The sequence below is a fragment of the Leptidea sinapis genome, chromosome 41 (assembly GCF_905404315.1).
Source record: "Leptidea sinapis chromosome 41, ilLepSina1.1, whole genome shotgun sequence".
Classification (NCBI taxonomy): Eukaryota; Metazoa; Arthropoda; class Insecta; order Lepidoptera; family Pieridae; genus Leptidea; species Leptidea sinapis.
This window is the reverse complement of record NC_066305.1, coordinates 8,735,261-8,742,876: the sequence shown is the minus strand read 5'-3', so window position 1 is coordinate 8,742,876 and position 7,616 is coordinate 8,735,261. Positions and strand designations below refer to the sequence as shown.

General features: G+C 31.6%; 1 pseudogene; it reads right to left on the bottom strand.

The window, feature by feature from the left end:
- Window positions 1-754: 754 nt before the first annotated feature.
- On the bottom strand, window positions 755-1,215 carry LOC126976484 (40S ribosomal protein S11-like; annotated as a pseudogene).
- Window positions 1,216-7,616: the final 6,401 nt, after the last annotated feature.

Below are 7,616 nucleotides of genomic sequence, written 5' to 3'. Positions count from 1 at the left end.
TTCATTTTTTGAAGTCGGTTTTTTTAAACGTAGTTTTATTTATGTATTAAACTAACACATTGTAAAAGTAATAAATGTTATTTGCAATAGAAAATGTTATTTTCTTTGATTCAGTATTTATGGCAAGACTAGGTAGGTAATGCAATAACAGTGGATTCTATATAAAACAAAGATATATTATATAAACTTATTAATGTTTTTTGTTATTTGTGTTTGATATTAATAAATTTTTCATTCATTCATTCATTCAGTCATTCATTCATTTATAATGTTACATTCATAAGATTATACCATCTTAATATGAAGAATTATTATTTGGTGGACTAGGAGCATCATTTTTCCATACTTCTTTAACCTCTACCTATATATTTTTTCATCGTAGGCTTTTTGAATAAGACGATTCTTTATAACTTTTCAATTTAGAAGGTGTTAACATGTAATATTATTTGGACTTTTATTAAGGAACTGGCCACTGAGACAAATAAGCGAATTTTGTATTTTATTGAGTCCTTTTTTTGGAATAGCGATTTTATTTTCATTTCTTTTATTGATGGTATGTATATCTTTATTTTGAATGTATTCATTCCTTCTATTATAAACTTTACATATATAATTATAAATGAGTTCCTATTTACCTATATGTTTAAAGTTATTTCTAAGCGATTCTCTAGAATTCAGATTATAGATGGCACTGATCGCCCTTTTAAAAAAATATTGTTTCGATATCAGCAGCTTTCCCCTATAAATTTTTTATTTAGAATTTCTTAAAAGATTTCTTGGATTCCTTGCCTTTTGAAACCTTCTATACATTGAATCTTACTGTTTTAGAAAGAGGTCTGCATTCACCAATAGTGACAATATCCCCCATTTCAACATCCCTGAAGCATGGTGACAAATGGACAGACATATTCCTGTAGCGTTTTTCAAACCGATTGTACTTGGGCAAGTAGTGTAGGTAGTCCCTCCTTATGACGATTGTCCGTTGCATCTTCATTTTCTGAACAACACCAGTTAGGATGCGACCACGGATTGATACATTTCCAGTGAATGGACATTTCTTATCAATGTATGTTCCTTCAATCGCCTCTCTGGAGTCTTGAAACCTAAACCGACATTCTTATGATGCCGCATATCCTTCCTCTTCAGGCCACCTTTACGATTGAGGAACACCGTCGTCTGTTCCTGAAACGCTTTCTCTGTCTGATTCGCCATTTTGCACGACGCTATAGCAAAACTCCATATGACAAAATGCTATGGAAATAACTGAAATAAATCAATCTCGCTTAACACAGCAGAAACAAGAAGCAGTAAGATTTTAAATTCTTCTGATAGCAAAAGTAGCAAGCAGCACTTAGTGTATTTAACATTGCCTCAATATGAGCGCCCAATTGTAGCTTTTCATCTGATACTATTCCAATAAAAGTAAAATCTACAAGTTTTAAAGATTCCTCATTTAATATTATACTTCTTGATAATTTTTTTACATTTGGTGGGGAGAATTCAATACATTTTGTTTTGCTCGCGTTTAGTGACAAATTATTCAACCTGAACCATTTAAATATCTCTTCTGTTTACTCGTTGTTTACGTTTATAGCTTGTAAGTGCAAGAGAGAGCTCAATATCGGCAATACCATTCATTCACCGTTCCGTGTCATGTCGCGTCTGGTTTCAAATAATAAACAATATTAAAACAACAAAATTTATTACGATAATTACGCTCATTGCACGGCTTACTTTCATTTTCAAAGTCAGTGACATTAGTAATTTGAGTGGCGCGGTCTCGCAGAGCTGTTGCTAATGAAATAATGAATCTTTGTTGACTGCCTGACGAACATTTATGAAATGTGTGAAGTTACCGCCTAAAGATTACTTCATACTGGGTTTAAACACATGTTTACATAAATTATAAATTACAATTTAAGTTTACTTTTTGTAAGTTCATTTTTCTGTCTGTATGTCCTTCGATATCGAAGACAATCTTAGTGCGTGCGTGCTTTGGGCTCAACCTGAAATGATCGAACATCTATCGCTAGTGTTTTAAAGAGACATAACGATGTTATGTGTTAGCGAGCCTTTTATATAATAATAATCATCATAAATTAAAATCTCCCGACAATGCCTAGATAATCCAACATTAGGATGATTGAAGTATTTAAAACCTCGTGTCATACATGAGTTCACATTAAGGCGACGCTCATGTTATTCATCTCTTGTTATATGAGACTATGGGCAGCAGTATTCATATGATCATATACCATATTAACTGCCATAATTGTTCTGCCAAATTCGGCTCTTAGAAGCTCTTAAGTAAGGCAAGAAATATATTTGTAATTAGTGATTTTATTAAAAAGGTTTTAAAGTATGCTTTCTGGTCGTATAAATAGAATCAATCCACTGTAACGGTAGGCGACGCTCCTATTAGTCCTCTGTTATTGCATGCTGTGGGTGGCAGTGATCATACGATCACATGCTATATTAACCGCCATCTTTGATCAACTATTCCATATAAATTAAGAACTCTTAAGGCACGAAATATATTTGAAATGAGTGATTTTAGTATTTTCTTTGATTAACGCGAGTGTTACACATTTAAATAAAACACTTTTAAAGGATTAAAACGCGTGTAATTTTAACGGTCTTACATTAGAATTTTTGCGAAAAAGTTACATTTTTATTTTAGTTAACCCGATATTTCATCTCATCCGCAGTCCCCCTGAAAACGAGATTTGGAGAGGTCTTAAAATGGCGGGTTAACTAAAATAAAAATGTAACTTTTACGCAATAAATCTAATGTAAAACCGTTACAATTACTCGCGTTTTAATCCTTCAAAAGTGTTTTATTTAAATGAGTGATTTTATCAAATAGGTTTTAGGGCATGAGTTCAGGGCGTATACATAGAACCCACTAGAAAGGCTCTACTATTATTCCTCTGGCAGTGATCATACGATCACTTACCTGGAGGTGTCTCTGTTTAACTATTCCATATAAATAAGGAACTCTTAAGGCACATATTTGAAACCTAGTGGTTTTATCAAAAAGATTTTAGAGAATTATATAATTTACAATCATGTGGTGCACATTAGCAATATGTAAATTTTATGAGAAATAGTAACGCGCAAGACGTTTATCGTATAATTTCGAAATGCCCTATTCACAATGTACTGCCGCTCCAGGTTCATGAGTGACCCCAAAACTCTGAGCAGCATCGCAATTGAGCTGGTCACTTTGACAAATACGATGTTCAATCTTATTAGGATAGAAATTTCAGAAGCTACGACGCCATGCAAACCGAAACACAATAAATGTGCCGTTATGGTACCTACCTACCCGGTATACTGTGCAAGGAAACCTCCCACTAGCAAAAATATGTGGGCATTATTTTAATTATTATCCTTGGCTAAATTATAATGTATAACCAGAAAACATTCTTCTATTTTCACAGACAGCATCGTAAAGTTTTTAACTTTTAACGTATAACATCGTAAAACGCAGATGTGTCTTTATGAAGTCGGCCTTATTCAGTTGAGGGCGCCGCAAGGGCGGTGAATGTCAGACGGTCTGTTCACCCGGGCTTTACTTGCCTAATTGTTAGCTAATCACTTTAATAACCGAGACTTTACATTTATCGATTTCATATAAATTTACGAGCCAGAAATTTAAGGTATTTCGCTGCAAAACTAAGAACAGTTTCTGAATAACGAGGCACGATCGAAAAACAATAGTTGCTAACCTCAATTTGCCATCACAATGTATTGTCTTCTGAATAGTAAGGCCGTCATTTAATTCTGTGATGAATAGCCACAAACTGTATAGTATTATAAAACTAAGTGCAGTTACGATAAGAACTAAAATCCTGTGTTTGTTTCGGTACAACTTAAGGCCTCCAGGAGCTCGTGCATCTGTGTCCGCGACATTTTTCACGCGTGCAGTGTGAGGCGTGTTGTGGCGGAGTGGGGGAGGTTACAGTGCGTCAAGGTCATCTATGACGTCATCCTTGCGCACAATGACCTCCCGAAATGAATAATCGTCGGATGTAATATTCCGTCGAATCGACACTTGTCGAATTACTGTTGACTTTCGAAAGTTTAATTTGTTTACGGCGACGCGACGGAATAATGGGATTGAATATTCTAGAACATATTGTATTTAATTAAGAATGATTGTAAATGTGTTTCAATGAGATGTATTTCAGAAAATATATAATTATTAACTTTAATTGACGTACAGTACAGTTTATTTTAAAAATTCCTTTTAGCACACCTTTCATTAAAAATATACTTAACTGGTTTGTAGAAAGTGTGTCAGATTGCTTGCACTGAAAAAAATGGTATATTGTAGGTATCTATATTAATATTATAAAGAGTTTTAGTAATGGTAATGAATAAACTCAAAAAGTACTTATCAACAGTTTACAAAATAATTTCATAAAATAATATCGATTCATATACTCATTAAAAAACAAAGCAAAGAGTAAAATGCAAAACATTTGATGTTTTTCAACCGACTTACAAAAAGGAGGAGGTTCATAATTTATCTCTTTTTATGTTTGTAATCTAGTATATCCAAAGTTTTTGTAGGGAAATGAAAGATTTTCAAAAATATTAGATTTAGGAAATTCCTCAAAATTTACAGACAAACTATTGCAGTTATGGTTTCTTCAGCAACAAATAAAGCATTTGTATACAGGGTGTATTATTTGGTGAAGTGAAACTGACCATAATGACCACAACTGGAAGTTTTTTATTACATAATTCGTGACAATCTTAGACAAATTTAAAGGTGAAAAAATTGTAAAATCTGAAGTGAAAAAATTTAAGACTTCTGGTAGCCTGAGGTGGAAAAATTTAAGACTTCTGGTAGTCATTTGTGGCCTTCATCGTCAGTTACACTTTACAAAATGGTATCTTTAAATCCAATAATTTTTTGTTTTTCAGTGCAACTGCAACCTTTTCATCGAGTAACTGGTGCCGAGTTATATAAAGCTTTATGAAATTTTATGTATTTTTTTTACTTAAAATTGTTTTAACGGACTTTTTGTTTGTAATATTAGGAATTTTAAGTATCTTTCAAATAATATCGAAATATTGTTTTATTCATGGCAATGTTAACCTACCTTAAGCGAGAAGTTCATGTCGTTTGTCGTGAACCGATTCGATTTTTTTGGTCAAAATGGTATAATTACAAATGCATTTGCCATTTAAATAAATATTATTGCTGATTAACATGAGACACACAATTTTTAAAAGTGTAAATCAAGAACTAAACATACAGACCGTTTAAAAGGGGGTTAGAATAAAAAAAATCTCTACTATATTCTGAATTTGATGGTAAATGAATAAAACTTTTTAGACTCTCTCTTTCGATTTAACATCATAATTTTATTTTAACTCGACACCAACCTGAAAATTTTGTGGAAGAAATTTTTTTGGTACATATTCTAAGTAAATATGTTTTAAATTATATGCGAGTACACCGCATCAAAGCTCTCATTCTTTGTAGACTTATCCTTTAAGTTTAACAAGTTTTTTTATCGTTTACACCATGTGACGTGTAAAACGCGTATGTATCTATTATTTGTATCAGATAGTGTCGACATTTACGGCATTACAAATAAAATTGACATAAAGTTATAACTAAGCATAAATCAAGAATATGTAAAATGTTTACAAATAGACATTTTGGTTACGAATGGTTTATTTCGGACGTATAACGTTTCCCGCGTTTATTTGCAAGGCAGCTTGTCATTCGGAAAACTTCAGAATTATCTTTGTATTGACAGTGTTGTCAACGATATTGTAAACATTTTGCATTTTCTTTGTTTATCATCAGTTATAACTTTATACCAAGTTTATTTTTAAGACCGCTAAATTTTAATAGCGAATTATAATAAAATGTTTAAAATACCTCGAGAGAAATGGTGTAAAACTATAATAAACTGATATCCGAGAGAGAGTAAAAGAAACCGTGGTAGACCATTTAGATTTTAGGAGAAAGGTGGACGACATTAAAGCAGTTGCGGGCAGCAGAACAGCTGAAAACAGGATTCTGTGGACTCAGCTGCTTGGAGACCTATGTCTAAAATAGACAAACAGACAAAAAACAAATAATAAGATTTTGACTAATTCAAAAAAATCAACTTACGAATGAAAATATTGTAGTCATCATCAATCATTTGAAATAAGAATTGTGCATACTTTAATAATTTAAATATTTGGTCTGAATGAAGGCTTTTTTTTTTAAATTAAATAAATAAATTTTATTAAATTAAATAAATTTTACACATATACAAACTTAAAAATAATTTTATTGTATCGGATAGTTTCTTTATTAAAACTTTTATCTGCAAATTAAATAAAAAAAATAATCAATTCTCTTTACAAAAATCAGATATGATTCCCATTTTGTGAAACATGAGATCACATGCAATGAGTAATGTCTGATCACTCATATCAAAAGATTTTGTTAAGTCCAATAAAAATTCTTAAGTGAGGAGAATCTTAAGTTATTTAGAAAAGTGGGTAGTTTCACATTCTAAGCACACATTGTTCCCAAAGCACTAAACATTTTATTGATATCATAATTCACTTTATATATTTGCAAGTTGAAGTCCACAAGAGGTTTTACTTTGTTCGGAATGTACAGGGCAATAAAATAAACTTTACAACTGATATAAGATATGATCCATAACCCCTAGTTTCTAATAAAAATAAAAAACTACGTTTATATCATGATACTAACGAGGGTATTAATATGCATTCAGTTTATTTGTTCTCGATAGTGACAGAATTAATTCCTATAAAACTTTTCAAAATCATGCCTAAAATAATGGACACACTAATCACTGACAATGATATTTAAAAGTATAGATAGGTTACGTAGACAACATTCGGTGTTTGAAAATGATACACTATCGCACACATGAATAATTTAACATTGCAATAGCACACTACATTACAATTACACGTCATAGAAGGATGGTAAATGCAACTATCGCAAGCGAAAAAGAGATAACTCTAATTTGCTAATTGCTTCGTATTTGTATAGAGAAAATACAGTTAATTCATCAGATATGATTTTTTTCCGTACACCATGATTTTAACTAAATTACGATTCATTTATGAGTTCGTGTAGTGAAAGTAAAAGCTATAAAGTAGTAAAACTGCATTGAAATTAGGTAGATAATGTGATGATATCAATTATTTATACATAAAATAATGAAAAACATACAGACACCAAAATAAACCCGAAAGGTACCTACAGTAAGGCTTCCAAAAAGTTTTAAGATTGCAATTATTATTTTTTGTATCTTATATTATTTATGAATGTCTTTTTGTTAAGGGCTTATTACAATAAGGTAATGGGAGAAGAATAAAATGATCCATTGATTCTTCTGCAGTTAGCAAAGGATATACTGAAAGAGACAGTGTTACTGAAAAAACTCCTACGTAAAAAATAGCACTCACTGTCTACATCCGCTACCTAGCCTAAAACTTGTTTTAGTAGTTTGATAGTTCAGCTACGCACATGTTTATTAAAAATTATTACATTCACTGCAACAACTACTTTTTTACATACTTTCCTAAAATATTCTACCTCGGTCATACCGTAATAGACA